Raw genomic sequence first — 17,238 nt, forward strand, 5'->3', positions numbered from 1 at the left:
ATCAAATCATAACAATCCTCTCTAAATTTCTTTAAACAATATTGGAGGCTAGGGTTTGGAGGGTGCTTAAAATACTCTAGTTTCTGGACCTTAGAAAATTTCCTGGAATTTTGATCTCTGGACCCAATACAACTCATGGGTATGAGATGTATTTTAGAGTATGAATGTTATGGTCCAGTTGTATACTAACCAGTGTTTGTTGGTGAGATGTATTTTGGTCACTAAAATGGGTACAACTTGGTGGTATAAATTGTATGGTTGGATATGGATCATTTGATTTCTTTACATAACCCTAGACTTGGTAACTTAAGTTAGATTTGAGTACTAGTGGCTTACCAGGAGTCATAATCCAGAGTATGAGTCATACCCAAGAGTACCCTGGACTCGTACGATGGACAATGTTCAAACTTTCTATGATTCTATCTTGCCAGGGATATGGGTAAAGGGTATGGATCATATGCTATTAATACGACTTAGGTAGGATGAGTCGTATATTGGATAGTGATGGGTCCAAGGCTTAAGGCTTAGGATACGAGTGGTGGGTAGTGATGGGTCCAAGGCTTAAGGCTTAGGATACGAGTGGTGGGTACCACTCGTATCAAAGGTTACAGCTCATAAGGGTCAGTCGTACCCCTATGATGGAATTTTTGTGCAACTTAAGTGGGGTTATTCTGGATATTTTTCCACTTATTTGAATAAGGTCCCACGGCTTCTAAATCTTTTGGGAGGATATTTATCCTGTTATTCTATTCATTAACACTTAGAAACTCTTCCTAAACACTCTAAATTCTCTCAAAAGCTTATGGACAAGAATGTTAGGGTTTCAACTAGAGTACTAATTTGGGGATCTTGTTGGTGGTTTCTCTCCATCTACTTTGATAATTAAGGTATATTCTCTTCCCTCATTATTATTTCCAACTAAAGGCATGGTTTAATACAATGTTTTTATAATTTGAATATTATATGATTAATGGTTTTTAACTAAGATGTGGGGGTTTTCAAAATGCTTGGTTGTGGTTTTCCCATGTTTTAATGATGTTTTTGTATGCATTAATGGTGGTTTTGGATAATTATTTGCATAGAATGGTTCTTTGGTAATTGATTTTGGTTTTGGAAATACTATTCCCCTAATGTGTTTGATAAAATGTCTTTAACAATGTTTTTATTATCCTATTGGTTTTTTAATGGAACTTATGCATGGTTTAAACTTTGTAATAGAACCCTAAATTTTATGAATGGTTTAAATAGATTGGAAAGGCCTTGGTGGCCATGGTTTTGGTTAATTGAAAATCATGAAGGGTACATGGAATCCCTTAAACCTATATCTGCTTAGCTATGGACAAAACTTGCAAGTTATTATTGGTATGACGATACCACTATTAAGGTCCTTAGTTAATAAATGGTTAATAGATTGGTTGGTTTCCTGGTAATGGTTTTAATTGGGCATTAATGGCGGGGTGTGTAGCAAAGCCATGGAAGGTAGAGGTATCGAGAGGACCAAAATAGGTAACTCATATTTGCCAATATAAGATTGGTCTTGGTGACTATGTGCATGATGTCATACATTATATTTGGGAGATTTACTAGTTATCCCAGGTTTTTATTCCCTAGTCATAAGACTTCACACACTACAGCCCATTCAGTAGGGGGAGCTAAATCCATATAGCTCATAAGTGGTTTAGGACGGTGGAGCTACACAAGCCAAGTAAAGGTTTTAATGACATGCTAAGCCCGATTACCTTTCCTGTCATGGTTATATATATATATATAGATATAGATATAGATATAGATATGTATGGTTGTGTGCATACGGACGGTTTTACTTGATTTTATAGCTGACATTATTTTATCCTTATCCTAAGTTTATGTTAGCGATCATTCGGTAAACCATCTACAAGTGTCTACCCAAGCTATGCAAGAACTGACAATCTTACTTCTCCTACATAGTGATTGACTCAGGGACAATGGTTGGATTGAAGTGGTGAGCTTTCATTTTTTTAAAAAGGATCTATTTCATGTTATGATATTTTTAGACATTTTGATTTATTTTTGGATATTGGTTTTAGCTATGGTTGGGGACATGTCCCAACCAGATATTCTTACTCATTGGTTAGAGGCTTTGTGGTACTGCTATGGGTTGGAATGGGCGAGATCGGTATTGGTGTCAGCCTAAATAAAGGCATTGGAATTAGAGCTGACATCCTTGGACATAATTTCTCACTGTTCTATCATATTTTATTTTGGGATTAATCATATTATGTTTTAAAACTTATTTGTTTATGGCCTGGTTTATGACCCTTGTTTCAGTATTGGTTTGGTTCAGTGGTTTGGTGGTACAGTTTGGTGTAATAAGATGACTTGATAGGGTTGGTCTAGGAATAGACCTATCCCAAAGTTAGTCCCTGTCCAGATATGCTATCTGGCTATTTATTTAGAATTTAGCCAACTCAAGGTATGCAAATAGTGGTTGGGTTGGGTAACAGTGGGAGGTCCTCGATCCTGGTTAAACTTGGGATGCCCATTATGACAAGGCCCCCAGTCGGATCATGTCAAGTTGGTATCAGATCTTTAGGTTCATAGTTAATTAGGAGTCCATGAAGCCATGTCGAGTAGAGTCTCTTTTAGGAGTGTGTAGCATGCCATATTCATAAGAGAGAGGCTACAAGGCATTTAGGAATGTTCCACTTTCTTGGTATTCTATTTTTAAGCTTGGAGTTTAAGTCTTGAAATTCTTCTCTAATCTTTGGTTTTTCACTTTTTAGATCATGCCTCGAAGATCTGGAACATATGGAAACTCTTTAATCCCATCTGGAGATAATGTTGATATGGCACATCCTACGTCTGGAGTTCATGGTACATCCTACGTCTGGAGTTCATCTTTAATCTCAGGGTCCTATCCTTGATAGTTTTAAAGTTTCTCCAGTTGCTTCTAATCCTCCTCAGGATGAGTGAGATGTGTCTAGTGGGTTGTCTAATGAGGCTACAAGGGATGGTCAGTTTATGAAACTAAATCCTCCTACGTTTATTGGTGTAAAGGTAGAGGAGGATCCTCAAGGTTTATTGGATAAAATAGAGAAGATATTTAGGGTGATGTAGGATACCAATGTGGAAGGTGTAAACTTTGTAACTTATTAGATCAATGATGTTGCGAATCAATGGCACAAAGAGTGGGATAAGGATAGAGGAGATGTTGAGGTGTCATCCTTATGAGATGCCTTCTCTAGTGCTTTTCTAGATTATTTCTTTCCTTAAGTGATGAGGGAAGCAAAGATGGAGAAGTTTGTGAATCTTAAGCAAAGGAGAATGTTTATTAAGCAATATGCCTTGAAGTTTCACTATTTGTCAAGGTAGGCTCCTAATTTAGTAGCTAATATAAAAGTGAGAATAAGAAATTTTATTTTTGGGTTGAATCGGGATTTGATCTTAGAAAGTAAGACTGCCTTGCTGATTAAAGATATGGACATTTCTAAGTTGACTATTCATAGGCAGCAGGTAGAGAATGAGAAGATGAAATAGGTGGAGTTCATAGATCGGCAGGGTAAGAGAAGTAGGTTTTTTGATAAGGGAAGTTCTCAGTCTCAAGGTGTTGAGATGGAATCAAATGGTAGAAAAAGAAGTGAGGGAGTTTTGGTTCTTTCTTTACTGCTAGTGCTTCTTACCTGAAGCAGTCGGGTGACAGGCGTCACCAGGGTGGTGATAATTTTTGAGCATAGAGTGCCCAATCTCATGAGAGTGAGGGTCAGTTGGTTTCTTTATGCCTTTTTTTCTGGTTATTTGGTCATCCTCATTGGGGTTATTGCGATGAATTGAGGGACAAATATTTTAAGTGTCTCTAGGTAGGACATCATCTCAAGAATTATCTAATTAATAAGGTTGCTACAGGAGCAAATAAGGTACCGGTGGATTCATCTTCTACTACTACACCCGATGGTGTCGCGTCTACTTCTATTACTACTCCTGGTTCTAGTATTGGCCGAAATAGGTTGTATGCTTTGACATCCCAACAGGATTTTGAGGTATCACCTGATGTCGTTACTGGTACGTTACAACTCTTTTCTTATGGCTTCTCTTGTCTGCTTGATCCAGGGTCCACTATTTCATATGTGACCCTATTTATGGCTATACATATTGGTTATGATCCTGAGGTTATTTTATATCTTTTTTCTATTTCTACCTCGGTAAGTGACGTAGTTATTGCTAAGAGAGTCTATAGGGGATGTGTGGTATCTGTTAGTGGTAGGCAAACTTTGGTAGATTTGTTTGAACTTGATATGGTGGATTTTGATGTTATTCTGGGGAATGATTGGTTGCACTCTTGTTATGCGCCCTTGGGTTTTTGTACCCATAAGGTTTTCTTTAGGTTCCCTGGTAAACTGGTTATAGAGTGGAAGGGAGGTTCTCTAGCTCCTACGGGGAGGTTTATTCCTTATCTTAGATCTCGAAGGTTAATCTCTAAAGTTTGTCTTTATCACTTTGTCTGGGTTAAATATTCTAACTTAGAAGGTCCTTCTTTCCAGTCAGTCTCGGTGGTAAATGAGTTTTCTGAACTCTTCCTGAATAATCTTTCTGGTGTTCCTCCGGATAAGGAAATAGAGTTTGGTATTGACTTGGTTCCGGACACATGTCCAATATCTATTCCTTCTTATTGAATGGCTTCGGCTGAGTTGAGGAAACTCAAGGAGAAACTTAATAATCTTCTTAATAAGGGTTTTATTCATCCTAGTTTATTCCCGTGGGGTTCACCAGTGTTGTTCGTGCACAAAAAGGATGGTTTCTTTTGGATGTGCATTGACTACGGGCAGTTGAATAAGGTGATAGTTAAGAACAAGTATCCTCTTCTAATGATAAATGATCTATTTGATCATTTGTAAGGTGCCAAGATCTTTTCTAATATAGATCTTCAGTCTGGGTATCATCAGCTAAAGATTAGGGATGTGTATATCCCTAAGATGGCTTTTCGTACAAGGTATGGGCACTTTAAAATTTTGGTGGGGTCATTTGGATTGACCAATGCCCCAGTGACATTGATGGATTCAATGAACAAGGTTTTCAGGAAGTTCTTGGATCTTTTTGTCACTGTGTTTATTGATGGCATTCTTGTTTATTCCAAAAGTGAGGTAGATCATGCTAATCACCTTCGTGTGGTATTGCAGATCTTGAAGGAATAATAGTTGTTTGCCAAGTTCACCAAGTGTGAGTTTTAGTGGAACGTTGTGACTTTGCTTGGTCATATTATTTCTAGAGAGGGGATCATGGTGGATCTGCAAAAGGTGGTTATGGTTAAAGGGTCTAGACCCACGATGCCAATCGATACTCGGAGCTTCTTGGGCTTGACTGGGTATTATAGGCAGTTTGTGGAAGGCTTTTCATCTATAGCTGCTCCTTTGACAAAGTTGACTCAGAAGAAGGTTAAGTTTTCTTGGTCGGATGCTTGTGAGGGGAGTTATAAGAAGTTAAAAGACAAGCCGACTTCGATTCTAATTCTGAATTTGCCGCAAGGTAATGATAGGTTCGTGGTCTATTATAATGCATCTCAAGTAGGTCTCAGTTGTGTTTTGATACAGCATGGGAAGGTGATTTCCTATGCTTCAAGGCAGTTGAAGGTACATGAGAGGAACTATCCTACTCATTATTTAAAATTGTTAGCAGTTGTGTTTGCTTTGAAACTATGGTGGCATTATTTGTACAATTTAAACATGGACATCTTTTCTGATCATAAGAGTCTACAAATATGTTCACTCAGAAGGATCTCAATCTCAGGCAGAGGAGATAATTGGAGCTTTTTACGAACTATGATATGAGTCTCCACTATTATCCAGGTATGGCTAATGTGGTTGCTGATGCTCTTATCAGGTTGTCCATGGGGAGTTTAGATCATGTGGAGAAAGGAAAACGGGAATTGGTGAAAGATATTCACCACTTGGCTAATCTTGGAGTTTTCCTCTTGGACTCTAAAAATGGAGGTATAATGGTACAAGAAGTAGTTCGATCATCTATTGGTGTAGAGATTAAGGAAAAGCAAGTATTGGATCCTATCTTAGTAAAAATCAAGGGTGATGTTGGTGGGCAAAAGGTGATGGTGTTTGAGATCAGTAGTGATAGTACCAAGGAAGGTTGTGTGTTCCTGATGTTAACGATTTGCGAAAAAGGATTTTGGCTGAGGCGCATTAGTCGCGCTATGCTATTCATCCCAATTCTATGAAGATGTATCATGATGTTAAAGAGATGTATTGGTGGAATAGTATGAAGGGTAATGAGGCTAACTTTGTGGCCAAATACTTGGTGTGTCAATAAGTTAAGGTTGAACACATGAGACTTGGTGGGTTGTATCAAGAGATTGTTTTGACTGAATGGAAATGGGAGGTAATCAATATGGATTTCGTTACCGATGTTCCTTGGTCTTGAAATTAATATGATTCAATTTGGGTCATCGTGGATAGGATGACAAAGTATGCTCAGTTCTTGCCAGTGAGGACTACTTTTTTTGTGGAGGATTATGCGAAGTTATTTATTTAGGAGATTGTGAAGCTACATAGGGTACCTGTTACGATTATCTATGATCATGATATGCAGTTTACCTCTTATTTTTGGCAGTCTTTTTAGAAAGGGTTAGGGACTAAGGTGAGTCTGAGTACTGCTTTTTATCGCAGATAGGTGGGCAAGTACAAAGAACTATTCAGACATTAGAGGATATGTTTTGAGCTTGTGTGATTGATTATGGTGAAAATTAGATTGAGCATCTACCTTTGGTAGAGATTTCTTACAACAATAGCTATCATTTTAGTATTGGTATGGCTCCTTTTGAGGCATTGTATGGAAGGAGGTGTAGATCTTCTATTGGTTGGTTTGAGCTTGGGGAGGCAGATATGTTTGGTCCCAACTTGGTTTATCAAGATATAGAGAAGGTGAAGGTGATTCGGGATAGGCTTAAGGCTTCCCAAAATCCCCAAAAGTCCTATGCAGATGTTAGTCATAGAGACTTGGATTTTGAGGCTGAGGATAAGGGTTTCCTCGATGTATCTCCCATGAAGGAAGTAGTGCAGTTTGGTAAAAAAGGAAAGCTCAATCCCCGATATGCTGGTCCTTATGAGATTCTGTGAAAGGTTGGTAATGTTGCTTACGAGTTGGAGTTACCTTCTAGCTTTAGTCTGGTTAATCCAGTATTTCATGTCTCTATGTTAAAAAAGTGTCTTGGTGATCCTTCTTCGATTGTGGCTTTGGAGAGGTTGGGTATCTCGGACTCTGTCTTATGAAGAGGTCCCAGTTGAGATCTTAGATAAGAAAGTTCGTTAGTTGCAAACCAAAGACGTGGCTTCAGTTAAGGTTCTGTGGTGGAACCATACGGTGGAAGAAGCTACATGGGAAACGGAGGAGAACATAAAGTCCAAGTATCCATATCTATTTTTTTCTTTTAAGATTCGTGCGGAAGGTATGTGTCTTCAACATATCTTTACTTTTTGAGTTTGCTAAATAAAAGATTAATATGTTAAAGATTGGGAATATATTTGATAATGCAAATAACTAATGTATGTGGTTACCCCTACCTTGTCCGTCATTCGGGGACAAACCTTTCTAGTGGGGGAGACTGAAACACCCTAATTTCTGGATCATAGAAAATTTTTTGGAATTCTTGTCCCTGGACCCAATACGACTCATAGGTATGAGCCGTATGTTGGGGTATAAATGGTATGGTCTAGTCGTATGCTGACCAATGTTGGTTGGAGGGATGGATTTTGGTCACTAGAATGGGTATGACTGGGTTGTATGAGTCATATGGTTGGACACGGATCTTTTGGTTTCTTTACTTAACCTTAGACTTGTGAACTTAAGTTGGATCTGAGTACTAGTGGCTCACTAGGAGCCGTAAGCCAGGGTAAGAGTCATACCCAGGACTCGTATGGTAGATAGTGCTCAAACCTCCTGTGATTCTATATTGCCAGGGATACGAGTGAAGGGTATGAATTGTATGCTATCAATATGAATTGGGTAAGATGAGTCATATACTAGACAGTGTTAGGTCAAAGGATTATGGCTCAGGATACGAGTGGTGGGTACCACCTGTATCGAAGGGTATGACTCATGAGGGTATTTTTGTACAACTTTAGTAGGGGTATTTTGGATATTTTCCCACTTATTCCAATTAGGTCCCACAACTTCTAAATCTCTTGGGAGGCTATTTACCCTATTATTTTATTCATTAACACTTAGAAACTTTTCCTAAACACTCGATAATTCTCTCAAAAGCTTTTGAGCAAAAAAGCTAGGGTTTTAACTTGAGGACTAATTTGGAGATCTTGTTAGTGGTTTCTCTTCAGTCTACTTTGTCAATTAAGGCATGTTCTCTTCCCTCGTTATTAGTTCCAACTAAAGGCATAGTTTAATATAATGTTTTTATGATTGGAACATTGTATGAGTTGGGATTTTAATTATGATTTGGGGGTTTTGGTTATAAATGCTTGGTTATGATTTTCCCATGTTTTAATGATGCTTTTGTATGCATTAAGTGTGGTTTTGGATAATTAGCTGCATGGGAATGGTTCTTTGGTATTGGATTTTGGTTTTGGAAATACTATGCCCCCAATGTGTTTGATAAAATGTCTTTAACAATGCTTTTATTATAATATTGGTTTTTCAATGGAACTTATGCATGGTTAAATTTGGTAATGGAACCCAAAATGGTATGAATGGTTTAAATAGTTTTAAATGGATTGGAAAGGCCCTGGTGGCCATGGTTTTGGTTAATTGGAAATCATGAAGGGTACATGGAATCGCTTAAACTATATTGAGTTGGCTATGGACAAAACTTTGCAAGTTACTGTTGGTATGACGATCCCACTATTAACAACCTTTGTTAACAAATGGTTAATGGATTGATTGGTTTCTTAGAAATGGTTTTAATTAGGCAATAATGGTGGGGTGTGTAGCAAAGCTGTGGAAGGTGAAGGTCCTGAGGGGACCAAAATTAGAAACTCATATTTGTCAATGTGAGGTTGGTCTTGGTGATCGTGTGCATGATGTCACACTTTATATTTATGGGATGTAGTAGTCATCCCAGGTTTTTATTCCCTAGTCATCTAGCTTCACACACTGGGGCCCTTTCATCAGGGAAAGTTACACTCATATAGCCCGTGGGTGGTTTAGGATGGTAGAGATACACAGCTGATGTTGGGTGTATTTATGCATTCTATCATCACTATTCTATCCTTTTTAGTCTTATTTTGAGTATGATTCTAAGATATAATGGTTAATAATGATATAAATATGTTAAAACATGTGTTTATATGGTTCAAGGTGAATTTCAAGCAAGTTTGTACTTAAAAGAATCAATTGGAGTTCAATAGAGAAAGCTAGTCTTTCTAGTGTGAGCTAGTTGCTTGTCTAGCCTCTCTTGTTGGATTCTATTGTGTTCCATGTTTTCCTTATGGTTTTAAATGTGTTATTATATTTTGACTTAAGTGTTAGGAGTGTACATAGTTCACACGAGTCAAGGGAAGAGTTGAAACTTGAGTGAAAAATTAAAGTGAAATTTGCCTATGCTTAGCTCGTGTTTCTATTTCGTCGTGTTGGATGTTGTGTTTTTTTGAGCTTTAAATTGTTATGTTTAATGATATAGGATTTTTGTTTAATGGATTATGATGATATATGAAAGATATAAAAGCTTCAAATCAAGTGGGAACAACTCAAAAATGCTTGGAATGGCTCAACTAAGACACAATATGCAGATTAACGCACTTTTGGACCCCTGGAATGTCAAGGGTACGTGTGGGCTTGTAGGAGTGGTATATTGACTTTTTTAAAACATCAATGGATTCATTATAGGCTCAAAATTGCAACCATATGGAGGGTGATGGTCCTAAAGGCAATTAGGCGGGCTCATTTTGGTGCCCCCTTTGCCTTAGAAAATTTTTGAAGAACAATTTCTAGTAGGTTAGGGCGATTTGGAGGCGGCGCCCTACCTGGAGTGGGGCTCTAACTAGGGCGGTGCCCCACCCACTCTCGGGCTCAATAACCTAAGGTTTTCAATTCCAACACGGATTGGGCTTGCTCCTATACTATAAATACATGTTATATCACATTTTTTACATACTTTTGGACATGTTGGAGCATTGGAGACTACCACAACGTCTCTTTAGGCTTTTATTATCTTTAATTTAGTTTCTTTAATGGTTTGTATCATCATTACAAGGGATTGGATGATGAATATATCCATTCAAGGCTAAAATTCCCTTTTCAGAGTTAAGGCCAAGATCATGACTACTTTCATTTTGAATTAAGTTCGTTAATTTTTCTTATCATTATTGGTTGTTTGTTTATTCTTATTTTAACTATTTTAAGGATTATCTACCCTTAGAATACATCAATTGTCAACTTTGTGAACTCGGGAGAGGGAATAGAGAGATAGAACATGGGTATAAGAAAGGTAAGGTTCGTAGTCTTTTATAAAATAAGGATTTTGAATTATCATCTAGGACAGGGATATACCTAGAAGCCTTACTTGAATCACATGTAGGATGATATTTATAAAGAACTTAAGTGAACTATTACATCCCCCCTCAACGATGTAGTTGTAAGGTTTAACTTAGGTAAATGATTAGAGGTTGGGAAACCGTAATCATGCAATTAACCCTATGAATCAACAACCAAGATAAACAATTTAACGAATGAAGTTCAATAACGTAGTATGATTGTTCATAAGCTTTAACCCTGGGCTAATATCCATAGATTGTCCTAAGCATTACTTTTTCACCTTAGTTTAGTTTAGTTTTAATTTACAACTTTAAAACTCTATTTGATCCTCTCCTTAATTGGTTAAACTAGAATTGGATAGGTGGCAAATGCAAGTCCTTGAGAGATCGATACTTGGGCTTCCTTGAATCTACTTTATTACTTGATAAGACCACGTACACTTTCGTGTGCGCTTGGGCGCTGTCAACAGCCTAGGTAATGGTTTTAGTAAGATGTTAAACTCGGTTTCCTTTCCCGGCATGGTTATATATACATATATATATATATATATATATGGATTGTCTTACTTGGTTTTGTAAATAGAATTATTTTATCCTTATCCTGAGTTCATACTAGCGATCACTCGCTAACCCATTTACGGGCGGTTGTATACCCATGATATGCAGGAACCGGCCATTCTACTCCTCCTATATTATAATTGACTCATGGAAAATTATTGGATCAAAGAGGTAAGCTTCCATCGTTCAGGAAGGCTCCATTTCTTATTATGAATATTTTTAGACATTTTGATTTATTTTTGAATATTGGTTTGGGTTATGGTTGGGGGAATGTCCCAACCAGATATTCTTACTCTTTTGGTTAGAGGCTTTGTGGTACCGTTATGGGTTGGAATGGACGAGATTGGTATTGGTGTTGGCCTTAATATGGGCATTAGAATTCAGGCTGACATCCTTGGACATAATTTCTCACTGTTCCATCGTATTTCATTTTGGTATTAATCATATTAGATTTTGGAACTTATTTGGTAATGGCCTGGTTTATGGCCCTTATTTTGATATCGGTTTGGTTTAGTAGTTTAGTTGATACAATTTGGTGTGATGGGATGACTTGATAGGGTTGGTCTAGGAATAGACCTATCCCAAAGTCAGTCCTTTTCTAGATATGCTATCTTGCTATTTGTTTGAAATTTAGCTGACTCAAGGTATGCTAATGATGGTTGGGTTGGGTAATAGGGGGTGGTCTCCGGTCCTAGTTGGACTTGGGATGACCATTACGAGAAGGCCCTCGGTCGGGTCATATCAAGTTTGTATCAGAGCTTTAGGTTCATGGTCAATTGGGAGTCCACAAAGTCATGTTGAGTAGAGTCTCTTTTAGGGGTGTGTAGCATGCCACACTCATAAGAGAGAGTCATAAGGCATTTAGGAATGTTTCACTTTTTTGGTATTCTATTTTCAAGTTTGGAGTCTAAGTCTCGAAATTCCTCTCTAATCCTTAGTTGTTCACCTTTCATATCATGCATCGACAATCTAGAACACAAGAAAACTCTTTAGTCCTATCTAGGGATAATATTGATGGGGTACGTCCCACGTCTGGAGTTCGTCTTCGATCTCAGGGTCCTATCCCTAATAGTGGTGGAGTTCCTCTAGTTGATACTAGGCTTCCTCAGGGTGAGGTGACTAATACGGAATTTTTCCAGTCTTTTCATATTATTGCTAAATTGTTTGCTGCTCAGTGTAACGCCCCGAGAGTACACCCTGAACGCCACATAGTGGTTGGAACCACAAGTGATCCTAAGCTGACCCATGAACTAGCATACTGTTAAGCAACTGAATTATAACATAATAAATAATGGTTCTACTGTGCGGATATACCAAGAAGTCCTATTTGGTTCAATTGCAAGAAGATAACTTTATGAATCTAGAGGAATTGTTCTATCTCTGCGGGAGTTGAAGCTACAATATTCAATAGATAGAAAATTTGAGATCGGGAAACCAAAATCATAGCATAAACCTTGCGAACCAACAACCTGATAACTAATTAGACTGCTATAAGAATAAAGATTTGTATGATTGTTCGAAAAAACTCAACCCTAGAATTCTCATTATTATTGTTTACAACCGTTGCTTGCTTTGATCTAGTCACAACTTATTATTTCTTATTTATTAATTTACATTTTTATTCTTAAATTTACAATCATCTTGATACTTTACAACACTTAATGCCCATTGTCTAAAACTAAAAGTTGGTTAAATTTCTAGTTGCTTAGTCCTTATGGGAACGATATATGACTGTCTAAGTTACTATATTACTTGTACGATCGCATGCACTAGCGTGTGCGTTTGAGTCGCGAAAAGTTTTTGGCGCCGTTGCCGAGGACTAGTATAATTAGTAAATTGCTAAATTTTTTATTTTTGATAATAAGTTTAAGTGTTAATAACTTCATCTTAGCAGCTGAATTTTTGCAGGTTTAGATGAATACAGGACTGGCGAGAGATAAAGAGTTGGTAGAGCCTTTTGCAGAACAAGAACAAGTCTTTCAACAAAGGGGAAGAATGAGTGAATAAAATGGTCCAATAGATCCAAATGCTGGAAATGTCCCACCTCTAATTATCCCAATTATTCCTGCTCAACCAGTTGCTAGACCTATTTGTGAGGTGGCAATCCTACTTACGAACCATGTGATGAACAGTATTCGCAAGCCCAAACCAGGTAGTCGATTTGAATTGAAACAAAAATATGGTGCAATTATTGAATTCCGCAAGACAATTCCATGGCCTTTCACATGAAGACCCGCAGCAGGACATACAGACTTTCCTAAAAATAAGCGATACTTATATTTTTGAAGGGGTGAATTCTAATTATGTTAGATTGACACTCTTTCCTTTCTCTCTAATGGGGGAAGAAAAAAGGTGGTTACATGCTGAACCACCACTCTCCATCACTTCATGGGAAGATTTAGCTCAGAATTTCCTTATTCAATTCTTTACATCAGGGAAGATTGCACGTTTAAGAAGCGAGATCTTGAGTTTTAAACAAAAAGAAAGAGAGAATATCTACCAAGCTTGGGAGAGATTTAAGGGTATGCTCAGAAATTACCCTTATCATTATCAGTCCAATGATGTTCTAGTTCATACTTTCATTGAGGGATTGGACCAAACATGAAGATTTTATTGGATTCAGCAGTAGGTGGGCAGGCTCTTAAGAAGATGTATAATGAATGGTACAAACTGTTGAATCTGATTTCACAGGGGAATCCTGACTGGCATGCTGATTCGAGGAGTGCTCCTAGAATGGTTGCAGGGGTACTGGAGGTAGACCAATTTACTACATTACAAGCATAGATTAAAGCAATGCAAAATCATATGATTACTCATCTTAATAACATAAAGTTGGGGGTTGCACAAATAGCAGCTACAGCTAATGCAGTCAACAGGCGAATTCTTAGTGTGAGGTTTATGAAAGTGGTGAGCATTCAGCAGATGTTTGTACGGCTAATCCAGATTCTGTCAACTACATGGGCAATGTAAATTGTCAAGGACAGCAAAATTTTGGCAACACGTATAATCCCAACTGGAGGAACCATCCCAATTTCTCATAGGGTGGAAATTAGGAGAAGAACTCAAATCAGTATAAGGGGCTAGTGCAACCAAATCAACAACCGACTCAGAACAATCAGGCTACTGCTCAAGCTAGCAATATGGAGGAGTTAATGAAGCAGTTTATGGCTCAGCAAGCACAATTCACGGTAGAAATAAATACTCAACAAGCGCAGTTTGCAGTAAAGTTGAAGAGTCAACAATTGTTTATGAGAAATCTGGAGTTGCAACTTGGTCAAATTGTAGAAGCACAGAATACAAGACCTCGAGGAGCATTACCTAGCGATACAGAGGCAAATCCAAAGCAGGTAAATACGGTTACAATAAGGAGTGAGTTGCAAACCAAGGAGATAGTTCAGGAGCAGGTTAGTCCCACAGTCACTGATGATGATTCTAAAGACAATGCGGAGAAAGAAGCAAAAAAATGGTAAGTAATAAAATTCACCTAGAAAAGAAGACTTTACCTTTACCCTTTTCTCAAAGATCAAGGCAGCATCAAGGGGAGGCGAGTTATAAAAAGTTCTTAGATCTTCTGAAGCAGGTTCATGTAAATCTTCCTCTTATTGATATTCTACAAAGTGTTCTGAAATATGCGAAATACCTGAAGGGTATAGTGGCAAATAAAAACTAGTTTTCAAAATATATTACAGTTGTACTTACTGAGGAGCGCACATCCAAGATTTAAAACAAATTGTCCACGAAGCTAAAGGGTCCAGGTAGTTTCACTTTGCAGATTACCATTCAACAGACCATTAGTTCTCATGGCTTGTGTGATTTAGGGGCTGGCATCAATATTATGCCTACATCTTAGTACCGAAAGATGGATCTTGGGAGTCCCAAACCCACTACTATTGTTTTACAGTTGGCAGATAGGTCCCTTGCTAGGCCTAATGGTGTTATCGAAGATGTCTTACTGCAAATGGGATTCTTAATCTTTTCAGCAGATTTTGTAATTCTTGACTTTGAAGATGATCCTGTTATTCTATTTATTTTAGGATGACCCTTCTTAGCAATGGGACAGTCATTAATTGATGTAGCGGCAGGGAAAATGATAATGAGAGCACACGATAAAGTGAAAGATTTTGATATTTATAAGGCGCTAAAATTGCCATCTATATATGAGGAGTTGTCTGCCATATTTGTTATAGATCTTGAGTCTGGTCATAGGATGTTATTGTTAAAAGATCTATTAGAGTGAGCTTTGGTAGGTCGTGATCTTTATGGAGATGTGGAAGCATTAGCATTAGTCTAAGTCATGAATTCAGCGGTCATTGAAATAAGAAAATTGCCTTTTGAGCCATTGAACAAGCCAATTAGTCCATTCCCCAAAGATTCAATCGATGAAGCTCTAAAATTGGAGCTTAAGGTTCTTCTTTATCACTTGAAATATGTTTACCTTGGTGATAATGATACCTTACCTGTTATTTTGTCTACAGAATTATCTGATATACAGGTACAAGAAGTAATGATAGTGTTGAAAAGGAGGAAGAAGGCGATCGGGTGGCAAATATCTGACATTACAGGAATAAATCCAGCTTTTTGCAAGCACAAGATATACATGGAAGAAGGTTTCAAACCTAGGGTGTAGCAACAACACAGGTTGAATCCAGTGATGAAAGATGTGGTATGGAAAGAGGTCATTAAGTGGCTCGATAATGGGATTGTTTATCCGATTTCAGTCAGCAAGTGAATAAGCTCAATACATTGTGTCCCAAAGAAAGGTGGGATGACTGTGGTTACTAATGAAGTAAAAATGAGTTAATTCCCACTCACATGGTGACTAGATAGAGAATCTGTATTGACTACCGGGTGTTGAGTGAAGCCACAAGAAACGACCACTACCCTATCCCATTCATTGATCAGATGTTAGATAGGTTGGTAGGGCAGGAGTACTATTGTTTTCTTGATGGTTACTCAGGTTATAATTAGATCAACATTTCTCCCGAGGATCAAGAGAAGACGATGTTTACTTGCCTATATGTAATACCCCCTATTTTTCAAGCTTAACTTAACCCTTAGTTCATGAGTTATCTAATATAAAAAATTCTAAATACTCAGTATTTTTAGTTTAAAGCCTTCTATTGTATAGGAAATTGAATTAGCTTTCCGACAATATAAAATTCGCCTAGATTCGATACCCGGGTAAGAAGTTATGGCTATTTTAAGTTTCAGTCATTAAACACCATTATTCAGGCCAGTAACACATCGCGAAGTATGTCAAAATGACAATTGTCAGTTTCTAGTGTTGCTCCGTGATATTGGCTCATCGCATGAAGGCTTATTTTCATATTTATCATTTTCCAGTGTATCAACGCGATCCTACCGCATCGCGATGAGTCAAGATTTTAGAACCAAAGGGGCGCCACGATCCCACTGCATCAGGCCAAGCCCTCAGTTCCCAGTTGTCATTTTCCAGAGACACGGCGAGATAGCATCGCTCGTACCAGGGGTCTAGGTCAGGAAAATTTCTCAAAAATTTAAAGTGATGTACAGGTATAAATTGGTCTTTTCCCATGATTTTTGCATGCCCAGATACAGGATTTAATCCCTAAAAATGTTTTAAAGGTCATTCTTAATCAATTTTCCCACAAATTAAAAGCATTCTCTCTCAATAAAACAAACTCTAGCTCCAAGAAATCAAGATCAATCTCAAGAATTTCTTCAAGAATCTTTAAGAACAAATATTCCAAGGTATGTTAAGTGTTCATCTATGGGATCCTTTCACCCATAGAGTCCACGAATCCACTTTTAAAACTTCAAGATCTATGATTTATGATTTACATGCTTGAAATTTGATTGTATTAGTGTTTTTGATATAAAATGAGTTCCAATTCATGATTAATTGTAGATTCCATGAAGTTTGAATATCATGTACATTGAATTATGAAATTCCCATGTCATAATCCATGGATTTGCACGTTAGGGCATTGTAATTGCCATGCTTATATGTTAACCATGATTATGTGCATTAAGTTATGCTCTCTGGGTGTTTGATAGACTGTTTGTGTGAATGAATTAATGAAATCATGGGATGTTAGTATATGTATAAGCTTATGCCCTACAAGTGTTTAAGAAAATATCTCCATGAATGATTATGATTTTCAAGAGTATATTATGCTTTACTTTTCATGCTATCGAGTCTTGGGGGAATTTAATACCCAAAAATTTAGCTGTG

At 37.5% G+C, this 17,238-nt stretch overlaps 1 non-coding gene across 1 annotated transcript; it reads right to left on the reverse strand.

Annotated features, from left to right (window-relative positions):
• Positions 1–13,470: 13,470 nt before the first annotated feature.
• Positions 13,471–13,577, reverse strand: LOC124899007. The gene has a single exon (XR_007056146.1). It is a non-coding gene; the product is annotated as a small nucleolar RNA R71 (small nucleolar RNA).
• Positions 13,578–17,238: the final 3,661 nt, after the last annotated feature.

Source organism: Capsicum annuum, chromosome 5 (assembly GCF_002878395.1).
Source record: "Capsicum annuum cultivar UCD-10X-F1 chromosome 5, UCD10Xv1.1, whole genome shotgun sequence".
Lineage (NCBI taxonomy): Eukaryota > Viridiplantae > Streptophyta > Magnoliopsida > Solanales > Solanaceae > Capsicum > Capsicum annuum.